At 47.5% G+C, this 24,774-nt stretch overlaps 1 protein-coding gene and 1 non-coding gene across 2 annotated transcripts in view; one reads left to right on the top strand and one right to left on the bottom strand.

The window, feature by feature from the left end:
* CUBN (cubilin) overlaps positions 1-24,774 on the top strand; it is a 1,583,269-nt gene that overhangs the window by 368,512 nt on the left and 1,189,983 nt on the right. The window lies entirely within an intron of this gene.
* LOC144786364 (small nucleolar RNA SNORA26) lies at positions 6,576-6,707 on the bottom strand. The gene has a single exon (XR_013602164.1). It is a non-coding gene; the product is annotated as a small nucleolar RNA SNORA26 (small nucleolar RNA).

Genomic DNA, 24,774 nt, shown 5'->3' on the forward strand with positions numbered 1-24,774 from the left:
GGTTTTTTCTATAACGAGCCTCAACCCGCTACCATACATAAAATCAACAGGCAGAACAAGTATAGTAACAACAGTAGCTGGGGAGGGCCAATGGGCCTGCGATATGCAAACGACCGGTTCCCGCCTGTAGTACAGCGAGAGTCAGGAAGACCCATTTACCCGCATGAGGAAAATATTCGGCCGGTTCACCAGTATGGGATGGGAACCAACGGGTGGGGGCCTGGCGCACTGGGGTACGATCACAGTGCACGGGGTATCATGCCAACACGGTGGCAGAGAATGGACCCTTCTTTGATTCACCCGATTACTCCACATCCTTTGTGGAATTTAGCTCATAACGGTCAGGCTCAGTTAGCTACCCCATCTGCTTGGGGCTTTACTACAGGTAATAGGTTTGGCCCCCTATCCGACCTTAACACGTGCGATTGACTCGAACCAGGTATTGACCAAAATAATGTGAGTTCGACCAGTCAAAACTCTCGTAGCGATGGTTTAAGCATTGATGATTTCCTTAGTTTTTTTATGCCTAATGTAGCCACTAAGCCCCAACCATCTACCACTCTAGGTCAGCAAGCAACCTCATCTGGGGGTGAGTCTGGCCGTAACCAGGGTTTGGGTGGAGTGGGCATACAGCTTTGCCGTCAAGCAAAAATCACTGAGGCTTTACCATCGCAGGCAGCAGTGGTTGGAGAATCAGAGTGTGGCAGCAAGTTAATGACTAGTAGGGAGTCATGTAAGATTATAAGCTGGAACGTGGCAGGTTTGAACACCAAACGTAAGGACCCGGTATGGTGGAGCTTTATCTCAAAGCACCACATCATTGCCCTACAAGAAACTTGGGACACATCTAGTAATATCTGGCGGGATGGATACACTAGCTTTATAAGCCCAGCTGTCCCAAGCAGAATAGGTAGGGCTAAAGGTGGGCTGGCCCTTTTTTTCGCCTTGGACCTAAAAGGAAGTTACAGGCAGATTAGGACCGAATCTGACAATATACTGATTGTTGAAAGGGTCATCAATAAGACCCGTAGGACCTTATACGTTAACTTCTATAACTCTGAGAACAGCGCATATGAAGGGCGTAATATTGCCAGTTTAGATAGTATTTTAAATTCAGTCCTACAGAATATCTCTTTTGCATCTGAGTTAATTTTACTAGGTGATTTTAATATACACTTATGCAATTTAGCCTGTAAGGAAATAGAAGTCAGCGAAGATGACGATGACGCACCAGTAGCACCTCATTTTGAACATTCAGTAGAGGGTCAGGAGCTTGAGGACTTACTTGCAAACTTCAACCTCTATGAACCTAATTTCGGTCTGAGAACGCCAACTTTTACCGGCAGTCACCATGGGTCTCTGATAGATTATATTTTTGTTTCTCTTGGCATCCTAACTCTGACTGCGGCATATAGCACGATAGTAACCCACTTCAGTGATCATAATCCAGTACTACTAGAAGTGATGTGGGGCAGCCAGATGGGTGCATCACCATCGATTATAAAACCAGCCCATTCCTTGAGGACTACAGATCAAGACAGAAGAGTTAAATGGGCGAATGTGATCCCGGAAAATTTCTACAAAAAATGCTTCCCTAAGATTAAATCTCAGGTTGAGCTCTGTCAGAACCCTGACACCCAAGGGAGCCTCATGGTATCAGCCTATGAGGAAATATGTGTCCAGGTTTCTAACGAACTTTTAGCTAAACCCTTTCAGGGAGCTCAGGGTCACAAGCGATGGTTTGATTCTGCTTGTTCGAAGGCCCACAGAGATTTGTTGGGGGCTTTAAAAATTGTCCCGAGAGTAAAAGAGGAAATTGCGAGGCTTAGGAAAATTTATAAGTCTGCAGTAAAGAACCGCAAAGATTCCATTAAACGTGAAACATGGGATAACCTCCTCTCGGCGGCGGTGTTGAAGGATAGCAGGAGATTCTGGGAACTTATTAAGCAGCCCCTTTTTTCGGAGGACAGCAATTTACCAATGGATTGTGTGATTACTGAGGATAAATGGTTGTCTTTTTTCAAAAATGTATATGGGGGTGACTTTGTTGATGAGCATATTGACAGGGGCTTATTGCTCAACGGGCCTGTACATCCAATTGTTTTTAGCCCCCAAGAAGTAGAAAAGGCACTCGCGGAAACCACTAAACACAAGGCACCTGGCCCCGACGGAGTTCCGGCCGACTTTTTTTATGTTTTCACCTAAAATGTGGTCGAGGGTGTTGTCCAACGTGTTTAATGCTGTTAACGAGAAATCAGCTCCTGCATCATGGGCCACATCTACCATCGTCCCCATTTACAAAAATAAAGGGCAGCGGGACGACCCAGCATTCTACAGGCCTATATCCCTTTTGGACTCTACCGTAAAGATTTTGGGGAGAGTCCTCTTATCAAGATTGAGGGAGAATGTTGAGGGGTGCGGTGGGTTGTGTGAACTACAATATGGTTTTAGAGAGAGTAAAGGTACAATTGAGCAATGCATTAATTTGTATCTACTCATCTCTAAGTACACGTTGGCTAAGGAGGGTTCAGTGTATCTGGCATTCATGGACCTCTCCTCGGCCTTCGATCTCGTTAATAGGTCCAAACTATGGTCGATCCTCCTGGATTTAGGTATTGACGAAGCCCTGGTTATGTTTATGGCCACACTGCATCAGGAGCTTTTTGCAGCCGTTCGAGTTTCCAACAACGGCAGGCGTACCCCTTTATTTAAATCCTTGAAAGGGGTACGGCAAGGTTGCATCTTGGCCCCCACGCTTTTCACCATCTATATTAACGGCCTGGGGGCTTACCTGCGAGGCCTGGGCACGGATGTCCCACGTGTAGGAGATGTTCATATCCCGGCACTCCTGTACGCGGATGACGCCGTGCTGATCGCCCGCACGGGTATTGGGCTACAGGTCCTTCTTAACTCTTTTGGCTCTTTTATGGAAAATCTGGACCTTATGGTCAATGCGTCCAAATCGCACACAATGGTCATGGGCAGAGAGCGTACGAAGAGAAGACACAAATCTTTCTTCTGTAGTGGGATCCCTGTTTCGGAAGTAACCACATTCCCTTATCTGGGAGTCTTGTTCGACCAAAAAGGCACCTGGGGTCCACAGATAAGTGCAAAAAGGCTGGCAGTCACTAGATCTGCTTCTGCACTCTTGGGTTTTGCTGGCAAGCTGGGTGCCAGGCCCATGGAAGCGTTGCTGAAGATCTATAAGAGTAAACCCGTTGCCATTGCCTCATATGGATCTCCTCTGTGGGGGTATGTAAATCTTGACCCCATTCAGAGGGCAGAAAATAGATTCATAAGATCTCTCCTTTCTGTGCCCCAGTCAACCCCAACTTATTCTATCCACAAGGAGGTTGGCCTACCATATTTGTCGGACTCATTGAGTGTAGCACCATTGATCATGTGGCTGAAAATGTGGTTAAATGTTGATCTTCCACTGAATCATAAAATTTTGAGGGATGTCCAATCAATGGATAATTATAGTAAAATCCCATGGTTGGCTTATTTAAGTAAATCATTCAAAGATTTGGGTCGCCCAGATTTGTTCCTCTGTCCAGAGAATATTAGGGCCCAAGATATAGCCTTTATAAAAAAGGCATTCAAAGAAGGGAAGGAAGCCTGCCGTGAGGTATCTGAGCTGCAGAAACCAGCAGTCAGGGCTCACTACCTATTGGTTAGCGCTCCTAATTTGGCACCTTATCTTCGCTTTGTAACAATCCCTTACCATAGGTTTTTATTAACTAAACTTAGGTTTAATCTTATTCACTTCCACCTAGGCTCTTTTAAGGGATGGCAGAAGCCAGAACTAGCCGCCCCTTGCAGTTGCGACAATTTCTCCGTGCAGGATACAATGCACTTTGTCATGTTTTGTAGTCTATATCACGAGCAGAGGAAAAAATATTTGCTCCCTTTATTTAAAGAAGCAGGGTTCACACAGGTGCGCCCGGCGCTGCTCTATTTACAGCTCATGACAAACCCATGCACAACGTTTAGTCTAGCAAACTTTTTAGTCGCAGCTTCTAGGGCGAAAGCTGCTGGCCAATCACCGATCTAAAAGATTTCCTATCTTAATGAGATTATGTGTATTGTTTTAAATATAAATGTATCTTTTTTAAACTGTGTAAATAGTATTTATAATGTATACTGGGTATGATGTTTTTTAGATGTTAGGAAACCTAATTATGTTTCTTATGTCATGTTTTAATTGCATTTGTTTCTTTGTATGACTTTGAATAAGTCGAATAAAGATATTCTGACTGACTGACTGACTGACTGACATGGAAGTGCCCAGAAGAGACCCTGTACTGGAACTGAGTGTTCAACTGGTGTCCGTGGCAAAAGCTCATTGCCCCCAGCAAGAGGCACTCCAGTGAACACCAGAAACCGAAGCAGACGCCCTTGGATTTTTTGGATCAGTCCTTTGCAAGTCACAGCAAAATCAACATGCTGCATGACAAGAATTGTGACCCGCTGGGCCGTGAAGAGTGAGCCTGAAGAGAATGGTGTCCTGTAAGCCTGGAGTGGTAGCTAAGCTTTCACCAAGTTTCAAGCCACTGCTCAACTCCTGTGGACCTCTAGCTGCCGAAGTAACCGTGAACTACATTCCGCAAAGCTAGGGATTGGTGATCACCGGTCGGTTATCAACCCCTTGAATGCCATCTCCATCCCGAGTCACCTCACAGAGACCAACCTCGACTATGACCCCACTGATGTATTCTTGAAACCTGAAGCTGAAGTTTTTGAGTGTATGGTAAAGCATCTTTGGCGTGGTCTGCCCCAGTGTTTGACAGCTGCCAGCCACCTCTGCCCCCGGAACCGCCGAGCAAGGTAGAAGAAATCTAGCTGTTGAACATAGATCCTTGGACCCCAAAACCCTCTACTCTCTACTGGTCGAGTGGGACTCTATCTCCAAGTGTGGTTTTGTAAAGTGCTGCAAGTTTGAAAGCTCCCTCGGATCCCGTTCAGTACCAAGGACAGCCAAGTCACCCCTGCACCAGACTCCCAGGGTAATGTAACAAAAGTAGCGACTGTTGGAACTTGGTCATAGGACCCACATGACCTTATCCACAAGAGGGTTCGATTTAACTCACCCTGCAAGTGACCAAGTGTCACCTGTCTTATCCCCCATTCATTTCAAGGGGACCTGTTTGACAACTTAAAGTGATTCTCTTTTTGAACGCTTTAAAAATCCACGATTCTGGTTGTATCTATGACAGCGGTGGATGGTGAAATGGAAAGCGGTGGGCTGTCAACTCTTGTCAGGAAATGCAAGGATCACCTTCCTAACCAGACTTCAATGTGAAAATGCCTCAATTTTCCTATAGTTCAACTTTGTACATGCCTTTTTTTACTGGAAGAGAATATGTTGTCTGTTTACCCTTCAGGGCTTCTACTCTGGGCACTCATTGCCAATGCATATTGCTGTTAATGTTAATGAAATTTGTACAGCGCACGGATACCGTCAGGCGTCTTGGCGCTAACGGACCAAATACTACTGATCTCAACTATACTACTACTAAAATAACCAGGTTTTAAGCTGTTTCCTGAATTCTAAATGATGGGTAATTTTTCTCAGATATAGCGGGAGGGAGCTCCATTCTTTGATGGCATTAAATGCTAGACTCCTTCAACTCCAGTTCATCTTGTGGGTCCTGGTTGGCTGCATAAGGTAGACATATGCTGACCGCAGCACTCTGTTTGGGGAGTACCAACTAAACAGGTTCTCTAAGAACCTTGGTCCTTCTCTATGTAGTGCCTTATGTGCAATGCAGAGAGTTTTTAATTTTATCTGCTGGCGGACTGGCAGCCAGTGAAGTTTCCTTATTTCTGCTCTTACCGATTGAACTTTTGGAATATCCAGGATCAGTATTGCAGCCGCATTTTGTACTGCCTGCAACTTCCTGAGAAGGGCAGCCTGGACCTTGATGTACAAACTATTACAATAATCAAGTTTTGACAAAACTAGGGCAGTCACTACTGATTTTCTACAGGATTTAGGAATAAAAGGCAGGACTTTCCTAATTGTCTTAATCATATAAAATGAAGACGACACTACTTTAGAGACTTGGGTCTTAAAATTCAACTTTCCATCTATAATGACCCCAAGATTTTTTGCTATGTCCACAGGTGTAGATGGGGGTCCAAGGCTATGTATTAAGCCAGTAAAACAAGCATTTACAATGCATTGGTCTCGCCTTTCGGACCTTATATGTATTTAGCAATACAGCATATTAGCCTGGGTACTGAAACATCTACTGTTATTTAATATGGAGGGAAAGTGAGCACCAAACTGCGTAACACTCCAGGTATGGGAACACATGGAGAGAAATATTGCCTTTCAGCAGGAAATAATATAGCCCAAAGCTCTGTTTTGAATATAGAATCAGAACCTTCGGTGGTTATATCAGTTAAAATACAAGATTTAAAAAAAAAGTATCTTCTGGTGCTCGTGGAAGACAGTTTCTATGGACCAATTTCTGTGTGGGCAGGGCGACATGGAGGAGGTAGGTAGTATGGGTGGCAGGCAGTGTGTGAAAAGCTGGACATGGGAGACATTAATAGCACTTAGCATTAATTAATGTACCTCACAACAGGATCCAGAGAGGCGTGTGAATCACCCTCTCCAGGTTTTAGTGAGAAATGCTCTTTCCCTTTGTGTTCGCCATCACAAAGCACAATACACTCTGAATGCGAACTTAAAGGGAGTTGCGAGATTGGTTCCGGCATGGTGGAGAAAAACCGGGTTTTAGGTGGGATTAGAAAACTGTGTGTCTGTCAAAGGTGCGTGGCTAATGTACATGAGGGTGTGGCTTAAAAGCACTGAAGCTAAAATCTGTGTTTAGCTTAGTGTGCCGCCTGCTGGGTATTTTGCTGTTTTTGTGATTGCATCCAGGTATATGATACTACAAGTATCATCATACCTACAGCAAGCCAGGACTATTGGCTTTGGTAATGGTTGTTGGTTGCATAAAATAAATAAGAAACAACTATGGCTTTGTTGTTTATAATTTTAAAATGCTTCAGTTCTGAAATGATGAGACTGTGAAAGAACCAAAACAAGTCTCTGAAGATACATCAAAGGCTTTGAAAAGTGGTACTCCTACAGAGCTCAGATTTTTTTCACCCTGAGAGAGGGGGCAAAAATAGAGAGACCGATAGGGACCCGTCTCAGCACCTGCTAATTAGAACTGCCAGTGCTGAGCACTGGCAGGACCCGGCCCACTTAAATTACTGATGCTTTATCCTATAAAGATGAATAACCAGTGCATTGTACCTCCGCATGAACATCTTCTGTCCATGATTCTGCTGTTTTTATTATGACAGATTGCCATTTTCATTTGCTGCTCTGTGTTTAGAAGTAATTCGTAACCCGTAATAAATTAGCTTCATTCTTCACATTTCACTGATTGGCAGTGTTTAAAGACATAATTGATTCTGGGCAACAGAAGGACAACAATGACTGATCACCGTGGACAAACTTATTTACATAGCACCGTCTGCAATGGACTACTGAATCTCTGTTGTTTATCTTCCGTTCGACGTTTTGTTGAGAACAGCTTTGGGATGTGGTAGCGTCCACCTGACACTCCGATGCAGCCTGGCTTTGTTTTTTTTTATCTAGAATTTTTTTTTTTATTGGCATACCAAGAAAGCCGTACAAAAATATATATATAACACAGGTGTGCGTACAATGATGGCGGTCATATCTATAACAGTCCATTCGTGGATGCGCGTTTGTTCTCCCTCCACCGGAAGAGAAAAGAAAGAGGAGGAAAAAGGAAAGAGGGGGGGGGGGGGGTTGTCCTTTACTGGGTCTTCCTCAGGTGCTCGTCGAGTGGGTCCCACATGTGTAGCTTGGCTTTATGTTCTTTTGAGAAGTTGCCCGTAATGTTGTCGGCTCCTCTCAGGAAGGTGACCCAATTAATCCATGTTTTGAAGTTTGCTTTGGCTGTGTTTTTCCAGTTCGTGAGGATTATTTTAAGGGCTGCTGTGAGGAGTAGGTCTAGGAGTTCTCTCTCTTCTCGACTTTTTAGGTTCGCTGTTAGGTGCTCAGTAGCCAGGCTCACGAAGCTGATTTTCAGATCGGTTTTGAGCATATCATTCAAGAAGGTGTTGACTTGTGTCCAGAACTTCTTGACTTTCACGCAGGTGAAGATGAGGTGCTCGAGGGTGCCTTCTTCTTTCTGGCAGTTCCAGCATTTGTCTGAATCTGCGATGCCGACCTTGTGGAGCCTGGATGGCGTCCAGTAGGCCTTGTGGAGTAGCCAATATTTTGTTTGCGCTAGCTGTGGGGTAATTTTGTTTGTTGTCGCTGAGCTCCACATTTTTGCTCGTTCTGTTTCATTCAGTTGCCTGCCCAGGAGCGTCTCCCATGTATTAGTGGCTTTTTTGTTCTGCCCCAGTTTGGATGGGCTTAGGAGCTTATAGATCTTTGCCGTTTGGTGACCTGCTGAGTTGAGGAGCTGCAGGTATTTGATGATTCCCGGCTCTCCTCCGCATAGGTTGGCCTTTGTTATTGCTGTCTTGATCTTTAGGAAGTTGTAGAGCTCTTGGTTCGGGAGGTCATGTAGCTGCTGTAGGTTCTGAAACGTCAGCGGTCTTTGCCTTGTTTCTGTTTGGCTGGGGGTGCTGATGCCTTTCCCGATCCAAGTGTCATTATGCAATGTCGCTCCCTGGTAGGTCACTTTAGTGTTGAACCAGATGGATTCCCATGCTGTGCCTTTCAGCTTCTGCGCCATGTGCCTGTCCACTTTCAGCAGGGCCTCTCTCGTGTGTTTTAGTATGGCGTTGGCTTTAAGTGGGTGCCAGTTCGCTGTTAGGAGTGCTATTGGCTTGAGCCCTCCTAGGATGTCCTGCTCGACCTCTAGCCATACTGGTATGTACGCTTGTGTGGCATCCATCCAGGCGATGCCCTGTCTCGCCAGACATGCCGTTTGGTATGTCTTGAAGTTTGCCAGGTTGAGGCCTCCGAGGTCCCTTGACAATCGTAGTTTTTGTAGGCTTATCCTTGGTTTTTTGTTTTTCCATAGGAAGATGTTTATAAGTTGGTCCAGTTTTTTGTGGAATATCTCTGTCATTGGGAGTGGTAGCATTGTTAGCGTGTAGTTTATCGCCGGTGTTATCATCATTTTGATCGTTTCAATTCGCCCCCACCAGCTAATGTACTTTGGTGACCATAACTCCAGCCTCTCTTTTATCTTTTTCAGCGTGAGGTCTTCGTTGTGTTGTAGCGTTAATGTGAGGTCTCTCCCAAAGTGGAGACCTAGATATTTTAGTGGTTTCGTCTGCCATGCCAGGCCAGATTCGCCTAGGACTTCTCTTGTGGTGTGGACATTCATTGGCTTGCACTCCGATTTCTCCTTATTGAGCTTGTAGCCTGAGGCTTCCGCGTATTTCCCTATTGTGGCCATCAGCGCTTTTATTGACGTGGCGGGGTTTGCTGTTGTGATTAGGATGTCGTCGGCGTACGCCGCTAGTTTGACGGTCTTCTTCTTGAACGTGACGCCTGTTATCTCTGTGTCGTCCCTGATTCTGGCTAGCAGGGGTTCTAGAGCGAGCAGGAAGAGTCCGGGGGAGAGAGGGCATCCCTGTCTGGTGCCTCTTCCCAGCGTGAGCGTTTCGGAGGCGCTCCCGTTTACCACTATTTTTGCTTTCGGTTTGTTGTATAGGGCCATGACCATTGCCGTGTACTTCCCGCCTAGGCCAAAAGCTCCCATGCAGTTCCTCAAGAAGGGCCACGAAACTCTGTCGAAAGCTTTCTCCGCATCCAGCGCTATCATGACCGCCTGTTCGTTGCTACTTGCTGTGTGGTTGATTAGATGGCACAGTAGCCTTGTGTTGTCCTGCGATAGTCTGTTTTTGATGTACCCCACTTGTGAGGTGTGGATGATGTCTGGCAGAATCCTGTTTAATCTATTGGCTAAGACCTTCGCGTAGATTTTGCAGTCGACGTTAATTAGCGATATTGGTCTGTAGTTCTGGGGATATTGTGGGTCTTTCCCCTCCTTCGGAATTATGGTGATGTTGGCTTCGCACATGGACTCCGTCATCTTCCCGTTCTGGATGCATGTGGAGTACGTTTGTGCCATCAGCGTTTTAATGTGTTCGCTGAAGGTTTTGTAGAATGCTGCGGAGTAACCATCCGGCCCTGGCGCCTTGTTGCGTTTCAGTTGGCATATGGCTGTTCCAATCTCTTCTTCCGATATGTCGGCTTCGAGCGACTCCCTCTCCGTCTCCTTGAGTTTCGGCAGGTTGGTGTTTCTGAGCAGATCTAGTCCTGCATCCGTGCTTAGCGTTTGGTCCTCAGTGTACAGCTCTTGGTAGAATTGTCTGAAGACCTCTAGTATTCCTTTGTTAGTTGTTTGAGATGTGTTCGTTCGATCAGTTATTGCTGCTATCGTGTGTTGCCTCTGTTTCGCCTTTAAGTAGGACGCCAGCTGCTTCCCTGCTTTGTTTGCTGCGAATAGGTTAACTGACTTGAACTTCTTCAGCCTGGACCCCGCTCTTTCGCTTAAGATCTTGTTCAGTTCATATTTCTTTTTTGTGAGCAGGGTGAGCGTGTTCTTATCCGTTATGTTTGCGCAGTGGCCCCTCTCCAGTGCTGTTATTTCCTCCTCGAGCTCAAGGATTTTCTTGTTCCTCCCTCTGTTCATCCTGGCCTTGATGTTTATCAGTTTCCCCCTTAGTGTCGCTTTGAGGGCGTCCCAAACGGTGTCTTTCCCTACTTCGCCATTATCGTTGTGCTCGAGGTATTCTTTGATTGCAGCTTCAATTTCTTTGACGTTCTCTCCATGCTGGAGGATGTCATCGTTCAGCCTCCATCTCCTCGTTGGGTTTTCGTTGTGTTTCCCACTTAGAGTGAGTGTTATGTGAGCGTGGTCCGAGATGGTGATTGGAGCTATTTCCGTCTCTTCTATGAGGTGCGTGTGTGTGCTGGACATCAGTATATAGTCAATCCTGCTGTAGGAGTTGTGTGGGTGTGAGTAGAAGGTGTACTCGCGCGCCGTCGGGTGTTGGAGCCTCCACGGGTCTGCCAGGTGCTGTTTAGCGCATAGGTCTTTCAGGGTGTTGCTGTTGTTGTTGGAGTTGTGGCTTGGTCTGTTTGGGTGTCTGTCTGTTGCCTGGTCCATGGTCTTGTTCATGTCCCCAGCTGTGATCAGGAGGTCTTCTTGGGGGAGGTTGGATAGCTTGCTGTTCACTCCCTGCCAGAATTGTTTGTCTTCCGAGTTGGGACCGTAAATGTTGACCATGTGGATTCTGTTGCTACCTCTCTGGACGCTTGCTATGAGCATGCGGCCGTCTTCGTCTGCGTCCGCTGCTTGTGTTATTAGATTGGCCCTCTTGCTCAGGATCGTTATGACTCCTCTTTTCTTCCCTTTTGCCGGCGAGCAGAGTACTTCCCCTATCCATCTAGCTTTGAGTAGTTTCGCTTCTTCTTTCGAGAGCTTGGTCTCTTGGAGCATGTACACATCTCCTTTTAGTTTGGCCAGGTGATCCAGGATTTTCCTTCGTTTGACCGGGTGGTTAAGTCCTTTAACGTTCATGGACACTATCTTCAGGTCGGTGGACAGACCAGCTCTTGTTGGGTCTGTCATGGTGGTCTGGTTGCGTCGCTTGTGCTCCGCGTTCTGCAGCCCCCCCCGGGGTGTTGGATGGGAATAGAGAGAGAGAAAAAGTATAGGGTGCCTGTGGAGAAAGGCAAGATTCTAGGTCTTTTGTTCATAACACAAATGGCGGCTTTACCATGCACTGTCTTGTTCGCCAGCTTCGCCCCCCCTCCTTGCCCAACCCCCTCCCCCCCTCCCCCCTCCCCCCCATCAGTAGTAAACCGGGTGTGCGACAGCAAGGGTCCTCACACCCCCCCCCCCCAAGTTCTTCCTAAGTCTCTGGTGCTAGCCGACCCTCCGCCCTCGCCGTTGTTTAAGAAAAAAAAGGATATGGCAGTCGGTGTCCTGCCCCTTCCTCCCGTGGCTGCGGTGGCTTTGCTGAGGTAGATACGGTTGTTCTTGTTGTGCGATTGTCTGAGGTATATTGTTCGTTACGATCATAGTCTCGATGGCTGCGGTTGCTCTTGTTGTGTGATTGTGAGGTAGGTTGTTGTTGTTGTTGTCGTTAGTTTTTAGAGTCTAGGTGCATGGCTGCGCATGCGTGTTACACTAAGCATTCCTTCTTATTCGCCTCCTTCGTGTGTTTGGTCAGAGGATGCCCTTCGCTTTGCCCCAGGGCTTGGTAGCTCCATCTCTTCTGGTTCTGGGCCTTGTAGGTATCGGTGTAGGTCGTTGGGGTCGTCGAAAATTCTGCTTCCCTGCCTATCTGTCACTTTCATCTTGGACGGCCCCGCAAAAGTGAATGCAATGTTCTTTTTCCGCAGGTGTTCCCTTTGTGCTAGGAAGCCTTTCCTCGCCTCGACTGTTAGCTTGGAGAAGTCTTGGGTGATGGTTACTTTGCTTCCGTTTAGCAGCATCGGGCGGCCCTTCCTGGCTACCGCAAATATCGCCTCTGTGTGATTTTCTCTTAGGGGTTTGCATATTATGGGTCTGGGGGCATTGCTGTTCATTTGCTTCCTGGCCGGTATGCGATAAGCTTTGGTGATTTCCAGCGGTTTGTCGAAGCTGAGTCCGGTGATTTTAGGTATTAAAGCCTCCAGCATCAGGGCGCATGCCCCCGGTGTGTCTTCCTCCTCTTCGGGAACCCCCAGGAGTCTTATGTTCCCCTTGCGGCTCCTGTCCTCTTGCTCCGCCATGGCCTTTTGTAGTGCCGTTGTTCTTTTTATCACAAGCCCCAGGTCCTTATGTGTTATGTTTGCGTTGTCTTCCAGCATGCCTATTCTGTTCTCTGCCTCGTCTATTCTGCCATTGGCTCGGCTTTGCTCGGCTCTGATTGCTATTAGCTCCATCTGAATGCTGTCTACTGTCTTTTTCGTGGCTTTTGCCAGCTCGTTCCCTTCTGTTATTTTCTTCAGGAGCATATCTAGCGTGATTGTGCCATCCCCATGGTTGTTGCGCTCCTTGCCCGGAGAGGGTGGAGTCTCGTTCTTGCTTTTTTTCAAATCGTTTGTGCCTTGTTTCCCGTGTCTGCCTGCCATGGCTTCGGTTCCCCTTTTGGCCTGGTTTGTTTTGCGTTTCCCTTCTGTTGGGGGCGGCTGTTTTTTTGCGGCTTTGTCTCCCCCTTTTCCCTCTTTGTCCCTCAGGGCGTTTAACGACGTTATGGGGTTGTCTCTGAACCTGGGTGGCCACTTGACCACTCTGGTTTTTGTCCTATATTCCGCCAGCCTCTTGCGCTGTACTCTCTAGTCTTTTTGCCCTTGTTCTGGTGGTTATTTGTTGCGCGTTTCGCGTTAGGGCCTGGCCGTGGCTCACAGCTTCCACAGCTCTCTGGGCTTCCCCTTCCACCCCTTGCGCTCGTGTGTACTTGCTGCCGAGGTGGCTACCTGCGCCCTCTATCTCCTTAGTCAGGTGCTTGTTGTGCTTAGTCTTTCGTGTCCCACCGCTGTTTCCGTTCCGCCACTCAACGTCATCTGCCTGAGCTCGCCCGCTTGTGCGTGTCGCTTGTGAGCTTGTTTGTTTCTCACTTTGCCGTTGCCGTTTCACCATGATGGCCGCCTAGTGCTTCCCTTTTGTCTTAAGATGGCCGCCATATGATCGGCTGTTCCTGTCCTTGTAGAGCCCACAGCCTGTGTGCGCCTCCTTCTGGGTTCCGCGCTAGTGCCTTATCGCGCCTTATTTGCAGCCAACTAGAGGGGTCCCCACTCTTGCCCTTGTCGCCTGCGCTGGCTCTCCGCCTTCCGCCTACTGCAGCGACAAGCTGCTGCAACAAGATGGCCTCCCCGTGTCTCTTACCCCTTCACAAAGGATGGCCGCTCGTCGTTGTTGGTTCTCCTCTGTACAGGGGTGGTCGCCCTGTTACCAGCCGCTCCACGACGATATTGTCCGAAACTCACGGCTTGCCTATGCCGCCTTGCGAGCTTGCGCCCTGCTCCTTGTTGCCGCCTCCGTCCGCCTTGCTTTTGGCCGGTGCCCCCGCTGTTCCGCTGTAAGATGCTTCAGCAAGATGGCCGCCCCGTGCTTTCTCCCCTCTACCAAGATGGCCACCGTGTTGTTGGCTTCTTTGCTGCCGCTGCCTGTGCTGTGCCTAAAAGGCTCCCCTTAGCTCCCAGCCTTCATCGGAATAGCGAGTTGAGAAGACGGCCCCGCTCGTTTGCTGCGCTGACCTGCTTGCGCTGGTCGTGAAGCCGGGGGCTATCGCCGGGGCTGTTCCGCTGTGAGCTTGCTTCAGCAAGGTGGCCGCCCCGTGCTTCCTCCCCTCTACAAAGATGGCCGCCGTGTTGTTGGCTTCCTCGCTGCCGCTGCCGCTGCCCGTGCTGTGCCTAAATGGCTGCCCTTTAGTTCTCAGCCCTCGTCGGACTTGCGCGTTGTGAATAAACAGCCAGCTCGTTTGCTGCGTTGACCTGCTCGCGCTGTTCGTTAAGCCGGGGCTCGCTTACTTGGTTGCTGCGTCCCAGCGGTTATGCCGGCTGCTCCGGACGCTCGTCGTGACTGCCTCTCTCTCTCTCTCCCCCTTCCTGAGATGGGGGGGGCCGGGGCGGTTGGATGCTGTGTTCGGGCTGGCTCTGCCTGTCGCTTGTGCGGCTTTGTTTTCTTCCCGGGTCTTCTTCAGTCACGCCGCCATCTTGGGATCGCTCCTCTCTCCCCCTGGCAGCTCGTCTTCTCCCCCGCCGTAGCTTCGTTCTCTGCCCTTTTTTTTTCGCTGAGCCTCTCGTGGGGTGCCGGTTCGGTTCCCACACACCTCCCTTGTTTTTGGCTTCGTTTCTCTCGCGTTGGACTATGATGCGCGCCGCTCGTTCAAACTTGGGGGTCGGGAGCTCCGGACTTAGGTCTCCTGCCTCCTTGCCATCCAAGCCACGCCCCCCGCAGCCTGGCTTTGTGATGGAGAATAGGATGAGCTGTTTCTTTTGTATTTATTTATTTAACCCGTTTACTGCGGCGGACATTGAGCCGCAGTGTGGCTGTTCTACTGAGTAGGCGGGGCGGTAGTGCTGCGCACGACTGTTGGCCGACGCGAGCACGGAACGCGTTAAATTCCGTCTTCCAGGTGCGGTTCTCCGGCGGGCATGCGAGCCAGCTGCTTCTCTTCCATAATGGCTCGGACTAGACCAGAAACAAGGTTTATCACATTTTGTTGAGCCTTCTCAACAAAATTCAACAAATAGAAGAAAAAAATACTTTCTGAACGGGCATTTTCTTTCTGTGGCACGAGGCACAAAGAAATTGATGGAATTTGCATTGCTCCTAAGGAGCAGTAATTACAGTGTGGCAAAGTCATTGCCACAGCAGTGATGCTTTAGAATCTTACAACAATCAGTGCTATGCCCACTTGCAGCAGGTCAAGGTGGTATCCTGGCACTTGAACACCACAGGGATGTAGGTGAGTGAAGAGGAATACGACGACTGCCTGGCTAATACCAGGCATCCCTAGAGTGGTTGTGACTCATTTTGCGAACGATGGCAGTAATTCAGTTCCTTTGTTCAGTTCTGAAATTACGTGAAAAGGGACAGTGAAGTCCCCGCCCAAGTACATCACCACCGCCAAATCACATTGTGCAACTGGCAAGCCTCCGTAGGAGATATTTAGACAAAAACTGTAACTTCCAGCCACTGCTGTTTATACAGTGCTGCAATGTATTTTATATTAAAATGATGTGAGGAACATGAAAATAAAACTTCACATACAACAACTAAGATAGATAAACACATGACTGCCAATTTTGCAATGGCGTTTCTATTTAAGAAAATCCATTTTAAGGTGGCGACTGAGGCAAATGCATGTATTGTGACACCTGAGCATGAACAGCAATTTATAGCTCTTGGGCCTTCATAATTATTCATAATTATTTTAAAACATTATCACTGAGATGAGGAGCAGGACAATGATCGGTGCAGCCCTTCTTCTCTGGACCTACTGGTTACAGGGGTGGTTTCGGAGCAGGACAGGGTGCAAGGAAGGAGCATCAGTGCTTGGCGCGGCCCTCCTTCTCTGTGGTTTCATGGTGTCCATGATGTTTCTGGGCCTGTACCATGCCTCCGGCGGCTGGACTTGAAGCAGAGCCCCCGCCAGTCAAGCCTTTTTGCGTTCCCTACATATAATAAGCAGTCCCTGCATTGGAAACCTCTTCTGGTCTCATGCTGGTTCGGTGCAGCATGGAGCGAAGTCTCCTGTTCCCATACTCTGCAGCTTCCTGGATCGTTGGGGCCTCCTGATGGCCCGCAAAGCAGAACAGGTGCTGTCTCTGCCAGGACAGCAGCGGTGACTTCCAGTTATTGGCGATAAAAGCATGCCTTATGCAAGTTCACCAGGCCTGTATTTTGTTGCAAGTGGGGCAATTTGCATCTGCCCTTGGCCCGCCTGGTGCGGTGATAAAACTTGCTGATGAGCTGAAGAACCGGTCCTGCCCATGACTCAGAGTATGCCGTGACACTGGATACACCCGTTGCAGCCTGGAACAGCACCGCAGACAGTTCCATCTCCCGTACAGGGACCACCCGCTCCCTGCAACATCATTAGTTCAGTGAAAGTCTATTTTACCCTGTCAATACTTTCTAAAGTGAGACAAACACTTGAGCAATGGACTAGTCAGCGCAAAAGAGACCGGAGGAGACCCCCCCAGCAGAGTTCCGGCGACAAGAAGCAGCAGGGAGACGATAGCCCAACCTTCCGTTACACCAACAAGAGGGGCAATGATATCGCCCGCAACCCCCACCTCAACAAGGTACAGCAGCAAGGAGAGCTGGGAGCAGGGCAGAGGAGAAAAGACAGCTGGGTACAGAGGAGGGAAGCAGTGGGAGCTTAAAAGCATGCTGCCTGTCAACTGCTGCCCACAGGAGCGCTGCCTCAGACCAGATCTGTTTTCCGTGTGACGCAGTCACCACAGAGCAGCTTCAGCTACATAAAAAAGCAAACCGCTCAACACACACACGACAAGCGCAGTCCTGCCCAGGGGGAGACCTACTGCTACACGTGTCCCAGTGATGCCTGATACAGACATACACTGGTGTGCAGGAAGTCTTATTCTCTGGCTCACAAGTTGTTTCAGAGTGGCACCGGCGGCTGTGCTTCCAGCGGACACCTAAATGAGATGAGGTGGAGGGAGAGAGTGGGGATAGAACTGCTGCTACTGTTGAAGATTTGGCCGGGCACCAGCACCACCGGGAGTGCCTGGAGAGGAGCAGGGATGCCGCCAAGAAGTCACGGACTGCGGGAGGGAGGGAGAGGGATGAGAAGAAAGTAGTCTGAGCAGTAAAGGGGCTGATAGCCATGGAGCAACACAAATGACGACATGGCCATCATGGGGAGGGACTAACAAGCCAAAAACCAATCAGTATGCAGCATTTAGGATGTAAGCCAATCCAAAAGATGGGCGGAGAGTGGGCAGAGTTTAAACAAAGCTTCCCCACTATAGTATATACTGCATGTTTCAGTGAGACAGCGCAAGCGCTGCTTAGGCGATACCTAAAAAGGGGTATGGCTGTGTGGTTTTATAGTGCATCTTAATTAAAATGCCACAACATGAACAGACAAAACGTAGGATGAGTAACTTTTTTTTAGACACTGTCTTTACTAAGCTTGCGACTGGCACATTCCAGCAACTGGTGAAATATTATATCTTTGAATACAAGCCCCTTAAAGCTAATGACTTTTACACTTACTGGAATGTGCCCATCTTGAGCTCTGAGAAGGAAAGCTGAGGGTCAATGCCAGGGAAAACTTTAGTATTGGTGGCTTCCAATTTACCGAAAGGCCATACATGAAATATTCCAGTATTACCATGGTAAGAAATGTTACTGTGCTGATACATTGTCAGCATTTTCTTAAAGTTGCACTACTGGCAGGTGTCAGTACGTCTGTAAAATAAGTATAGATGAAAACATTTTTTTTTAAGAAACACATCTTAAAAAAGTGTCTCTCACAGCTGTGGCACACCGGTTCAGGCAGCTTGGTAGCATGCTAAAGAATTCCCAATGGGGCCTTCCTGGCTGGTGTTATTAGGGTGAATGTGCATGATTAATCTTGGTGGATGCACGGTGAAGGATGCAGGCGGACCGAAGCCACAGCGCTTCACTAGCCCAATCCGGAATCGGATCCCATCAGCACCCCAGCTCACCTTAAGAGTCATACCATGTAAGGGAGCTGCAGAGAAGGCTCAATAATGCTGCGCTCACAGTCTGCAGCCGGGCAAGAGACAGTGGGTGATATCGCCAACTGCACCATGAAGGGCAAATGAAGCAACAGCTAGTTCTGCAAATGGCGCGTCATCACTCCAGCTAAATGTATTGTCCATGAGTTCGCAACTGTATTCTGCAGGCCGACGAAAATGCGCGCTGGGCACCCTATGCAGTGTCTGTGGTATCAGCAAGTTACATAAAATATAGTGTCATGAACTGGTGGGTGCACTCATAGGATTTTTCAACAAAAGCCGTTGGTGGGACTAATGGTTTTAAGTATCCCTCTGGTGCTCACTTTCTAACAAATGGCATCCCCTGGGATTTGGCGCCAGGTGCAACAGCCTTTAGGCCGAGTTTACGCAATATAAAAACTGTAACCCATTTTTTTTTAAAGAGCGATAGAGCCTTCACAAGGATAATGTGAAAATGACCTCACCTGGAAGCAATTTTATATGCCAGTGCACGCATGGTCTGCTCTGATGCCGCTGCATAGAGCCAGACGGTAAACATGTCTGGCATTTTCATACATTGCAAGCCTGAAAAATGGCAAGATTTATGGATGCGACAGAGACTTCATGTAGGCAGTCAGCTAGATCCTGCAAAGCAGCATGCGTTATTCAAGCACACTGTGATGATGCAGCAAAACTATCTGGAGCTGCCGTACGCTCTTTTGAAGCCCGCCCTTTCCCCATCTCCTCACATGGATGGTGGGATCAGAGTGTCTGGCTGAGACCGGTATAGATTGCAATGGCAGGCACAGGCGTAATATTGCATTTGGCTGCAAAAGAAATGCCTGACTGCCTCTTCGAGGGGGCGGGGGAGAAGTAAGTAATAAAATAATGAGGGGGCAGGAAATAAAGCGTGGCTTTCTAACTCGGCTTAATGCTTCATACCCAGCCAATGCCTGACCTCAACATGGCGGCCGCTCTTCTCCAAATGGCAGCAATCTCCAACATTCCCGACTTGAGCTCCGGAGCCGCCTGCTGTTTCTGCGTTGGAGGACCCATCAAACACATCAATTAGCGCTTCCTCACCTACAAACCCCATGACGCTGGCACATGTTTGCAAACGGCCTGATTGCTTGAGGCTCTGCCCTCCGGTGGCACCAGGGGCACCGGCCGGCGGGGGCCCGAGCTCAGAGCAGCAGCCATGGAGCCTCGGTTGGGGACCTGCCCACCTTCCGACCCCGGAGAAGCCGCCTGCGTCTGGAGCAGGCGAGAGTGAGGAGGCACTGCAACACGAAGCTCCATGGAAGATGCACAGCTTTCCACCCGGGGCAACTTTCTTCCCACATGAAACTCTGTTGATCGCTCTGGTGAGAGGCCACCTCCTCCTTCCCTTTAAACTTTATTTTTGACTTTGCTGCCTCCCGTTCTGCGAACAGCTGCCTTGGCGTCTGTGGTCTTTCTTCCCTGACCCCCGGTCTCCGGTTCGAACTCCTCTGCCCCAGCTCCACATGGACGATGAGGCTGTGATTTTGCTGCGGACTGCTTTTCTCCCCCCCCCCGGTCTGGCTGGCTATGGCAGCCCTCTTCCTGGACTTTCGGACTTGGACCTTTATGCTCCCCGCCATTTTCTTTTTATGACTCGCTTCTTCTACCTTTCTCCTCTGCCACTTTAGCGATCTCTTACCTCCCCCTCTGTCCTAGCGACCTTTCTATTGTCTCTCCTGTTGCCTCTAACACACTCCTCGCTTTTACTTTTCCTTCTGTCCTGCCCGCCATTTTGATGCTGTTCTCAGGCATTTTTCTCTGGTCCTCGGCCTGTCTTCTTGTACATTCCTTCGTCTTTTACCCTTTTCACTAGTTTCCCCCTTGATGTTCCTCAAATGTTTCTTCCCTTTTCTGCTTTGCCTTCTCTCCTTACCCTTGATTCCCTCCCACCCTTCCTTGGTGTTGTGACCACGTTCCCCCTACGACCCCACTTAACGGAACTCTGCCTGAGGGAATCTACAATGTGTGTATATATATGTATATTGGGATAACTCTAATCACTAGTATATGCAGTAGACCTTTGTACCATCTAACGTTCCTATGTGACTCTTAGAGTTTCTCCTTAAGTATCCCTTCCCTATGTATATAGAGATAACTCTAATCACTAGTATATGCAGTAGACCTTTGTACTATCTACCATTCCTATGTGACTCTTAGAGTATATCCATTCGTATCCCTTCCCTATGTATATAGAGATAACTCTAATCACTAGTATATGCAGTAGACCTTTATACTATCTACCATTCCTATGTGACTCTTAGAGTATATCCACTTGTATCTCCTCCATGTGTGACTTTACATCTTGTACATTTGCAATTTTTTCCGTGTGTATCCTTTTTGTTACTCATGTAATCCTAAATCCTTATGTTTTTCAACTGGTGCTTATGTAAAGCGCTCTGACACCTTCGGGTAAAGTTTGCGCTATAGAAAATCGCATAAATAAATAAATAAAAATAATAAAGAGGGGCAGAGCCCCATAGCGCAATGCAAGGAACTACCCTTGATTGTATGATACCAAGTTCATTTTGGTGTCTATATTTATATGAAAATACACTCTATGTTTATAAATTGGTGTTGGATTTCTTTCATGTTGTCTTGATTACTTACGCACCATAATAATACTGTAAAAAGCTTTACACATGCTCCTCCAGTAGTGACTGACTTCTCTTTGCCACACTACCAGGGCTGAGCTAAGGATTATTGTTGTTGAATCCAAGGTTGGTGTCTGTGTATTGTGAGAATATTGCATGGTAAGGGCTCACAGCTATACCACATAACATTCCACCTTGCAACATGAATGTTATTCTGTGGGGCAGCAGAAGGCTGGGTAAGGGCCCCGGCAGTAGTCTTAGCTGGTTTAAGGGTTTCTTAGAAACCATACTGATCTGATGTGTAAATTACAGAACTGTGCTGAAGAGGACACCCAGACTTCATACTAGGTTGTAGGAGCCGAAAGGCAGATTGAGGAAGTATGACTATTTGATAGTGGGGAAGGTCGTGCCACAGTGCTGAATAGTAGAATCTCTGTACGAGTAGCGTGTACGGAAAGATGACCAACAATCATGTAACCATGTGTATGAAAGACTACATCTGCAATTGAGTGTCGGTTCCCAGTTCCCTCTTGTAGCAGGAGATGGAGCCCGGTATTATTAGTGTACAAGTGGTAGCTGATGCCAAAGCTCTTTAGTGTCTGAACCTTATAGTTACTCCTCAACGGATACTGGCAGTTCAGTACATAAGGTGTTATAATGTTGCTTGGTTGGTCTGGTTGGAAAGGAAGGAGGAAAATCATTTCAGTGCAGTGCTATGGATGCCTAATTATTCATTTATTAGTTGAAAAGTATACTGTGGTCAAAAGTATGTAGGCCTGCAGATAACCCTTGTGGCATCTGCTAGTGGGTATCTCCTTCCTGAGTTCATTACGATTGATTCTGTGGCTGTGTTGGAAAATAAGTCGTAGATATAGTCATTCAGATAATCTTCAGTTTCTAGATGAGTAGAAGCTGAGCGGCGACATAGATTTAACGTTCCTCATGATGCAGGAAAGCCAAAAATTGGTTGTGTTTTCACAGTACTTCAGGAATCGTTTTTAACTTTTCCAGGAGTATTGTTACCGCTGCAAACTTGTGTCCTTAGGCACGTGGGATTGTTGACTGGTTCTGTCAGGAGCAGAATGACTGTTCTCTGATCAGGTTTCAAAACCCTTCAATTACATGAGTCATCCAGAAGGTGATTAGCTCGTAAAATAGTTTTGTCATTTGCGGATAAGCATTTCTAGGACAGATGAGAACTTAGAGAAGAGTCACCCTGAGGGTGCTGATGTGGAAACTACCCAACTGGCTACAATAATATTCATCCTAAATTCTTTCATGAAATTTCAGCATTTTACATACCTTACTGGACATTGGCTCTTTAGAGTTGTGATTTGCAGCTCATGTTTTCTGTAAGGCAAATGGAGTGACTGGGTGGGGTTTTTGACTTTCTCCAGCTTCTATCCAATGTTCTGCCAAAGCATTTTGTGTTGCGGATATCATCATCGAACCCTTAGTTTTGTATTTGTTTCGAACTTGCAACTCTTTTGTGAAGGCACAATGTTTAAGGCTTGTTCCCTGCAGGTTAATTTACCTTGTTTGGAATGGGTGCAAGGATATGCTGGATGAATTTCTGCTCCAGAGGAGAGGATGTGGCTTTATGGCCAGAGCAGCCGACTTGGGAACTGGTGAACCAGGTTCGAGTCACTGCGTTGTCTGCTCATCATCCTGTGATTCTGGGCAAGTCACTTAATCTCCTCATGCCTATAAAAATGAATGTGTCCTTGTGTAATGTAACTAGCGTTCATGTAAATCGATCCAATGCCTCCTGTCGAAGTGAGCTACTTAAAACTGTAAAAAAAAGATTAAAAACACAGTGGAAACGCTGCAATCCAACAAGAAAAGTACCTCAGGTTTGAGGGTGTAAAGCACGGGTACTCATAGTACGGCCCGCGGGCCGGGGGCGGCCCGGCAAGCCTTCCCTGGCGGCCCGCGGACCTTTCGGACATCGTACCTGTGTTGTATTTTTAAAAAAAGGAAATCGTGTCTTCAAACACTGCTGGTTTCTGCAGCGCGAGTCTAAGAGACTCTGCTGCTCTGTGGGGGCCGCCGCCGGGTGATTCCAACGATAGTGGAGCTGCAGGGGCCTAAGAAGAGGTTAAGTACAGCAAGGCCTCATTAACATACAAATGGTCTTTCTAAAGACCTGTGAAGTGCTCGGGTGGGGCTTTGTGTGCCAGGAGGCCGTCTCAGTCCAGGCTGACACACGCAGGGTGAGGTGAAGAGGGTGACAGAGGGAGGTAGTGGGACTTCCCACGTGGCATAAACTAAAGGCACACTTTGCATTTCTACAGACGTTTTACATCGGGCATCCCAACAGAGGAAGCAAAATCATTTTTAGAAAGAAGATTGCAAGAGCACTAGGGGTGTCATGGCCCGTTGTACTAATTCAGTCTTAACTTCCACGTGTTATATTATTCGAGAAACCTTAAAATGAGACGTGTTTGACATTTGTAAAAGAATGATAATAATAATAACTTTATTGCGTGATTAATAAAAATCTTTGCAATGACTCTTTAGAAAGAACATTGGAGAAGATGCATGATCAACAGTTAAAAACAATAAAAGAGAATTTAAAATGAGGACAAAAGAACCGTGCAAACTGTTGCGATACATTGTGATTGTAAGAAAGAGCTGTTCAAGATTTGCCGAGTCTTTGTTAATCAAAAAAGAGTTTTCTTAAGATGCAAAAACAGGGCTTTTTGAGTCAAGTTCAATCGCTGGGTTCTGGATTTTGGATCATGTTAACTGTTTTCATGAAGCTCACTAGACTGCAGGCTAATTGGATAAAATCTCCCTTGAAGCTGATCAACAGGGCTTGTCTGCGGGTTCGCACACCGTTTTGGTTCCAGAGCTGTGTTAGTTGGCCCCTTCGGGCTCTGTCTAGAGCTTTACAGCTGCATAACAAGTGCAGAGCGTCCTCTATTGGATTGTCGCAAAGCCTGCAATTGGTATTCAATTCCTGGCGTTTCCATGGGGGCAGATGTACTTTTGACGGAATTACCCCCATCCTCAGCCGCAGGAAATCTTTCTTCACCTTCCTTGAGAAGCTGGTGCTGAGGTATGCTGAGGTAGAGCGTTAGTGTAGCCTTGAATCACGAACCACCCATGTGATCTCCTGGTTAGTGCTGCTTTGTCTTCTTCCATTGAAAGAGTTTTCACTGTCTTGTTGACAAGGCGCTTGAAGCACTTGTGTGAGCAGCTCGAGTACCAGAAGTCTTTTAATGCAAGAGATTTTATAGCTGCCTGAAGGTAGGCCGCGGCGGGGGATCCCTTGTTTGTCTCCTGCTCTTTCCAAAGGTGGACGTTCAAGGAGTCTGGTTCAGCGTTCTTTATTTTGTGCCAGCATTTTGCATATGCGCCTTTACGTGCAATTTGCTGCTTCTGTAATCCAAACTCCAGCCCTAACTGTCCTGGGGAGGTGTAGGCGGGGAGTGAGAAGAGTATTCGGAGTGTTTTACTGACCACATTGTCTAGAATGACCTCGTCTCTCCCTCTCATAGATTCACTGCCATATGTTATTGATGGTAACAGTTTTGCACGAAATACGTCCAGCAAGGGGATTAAGTTTGGGCCCGCTATTTTGTTCTTGATATTTTTTAAAGCGATGGCCAGTGAAATCCCTCTGTTTTTTGTTGTTTTAGCATGTCGCTGGAATGAGCCGTTGGAATCAAAAATTATCCCCAGATATTTATATTCTTTAACTGTATCCATTTTGAGGTCAAGCAGAGACCATTGAAATGTTTGCTTTTTTGATTTGTGGTTAAAAACCATCACCTTCGATTTTTCCATGTTGATGGTCAGGCCGTTTTTGTCGGAGAATGTGCTTGTTGAGTTGATAAGATGTTGCAGGCCTACTGGGGTGTGGCTGATTAATATCAGATTGTCTGCATATAGTAAGTTCGACAGTGTAAGACCCCCTAGCTTTGGGGCGTGGTGGTTGCAGTTGTCCAAATCTTTAGAGAGGTCAGA

This window comes from Lissotriton helveticus, chromosome 10 (genome assembly GCF_964261635.1).
Source record: "Lissotriton helveticus chromosome 10, aLisHel1.1, whole genome shotgun sequence".
Classification (NCBI taxonomy): domain Eukaryota; kingdom Metazoa; phylum Chordata; class Amphibia; order Caudata; family Salamandridae; genus Lissotriton; species Lissotriton helveticus.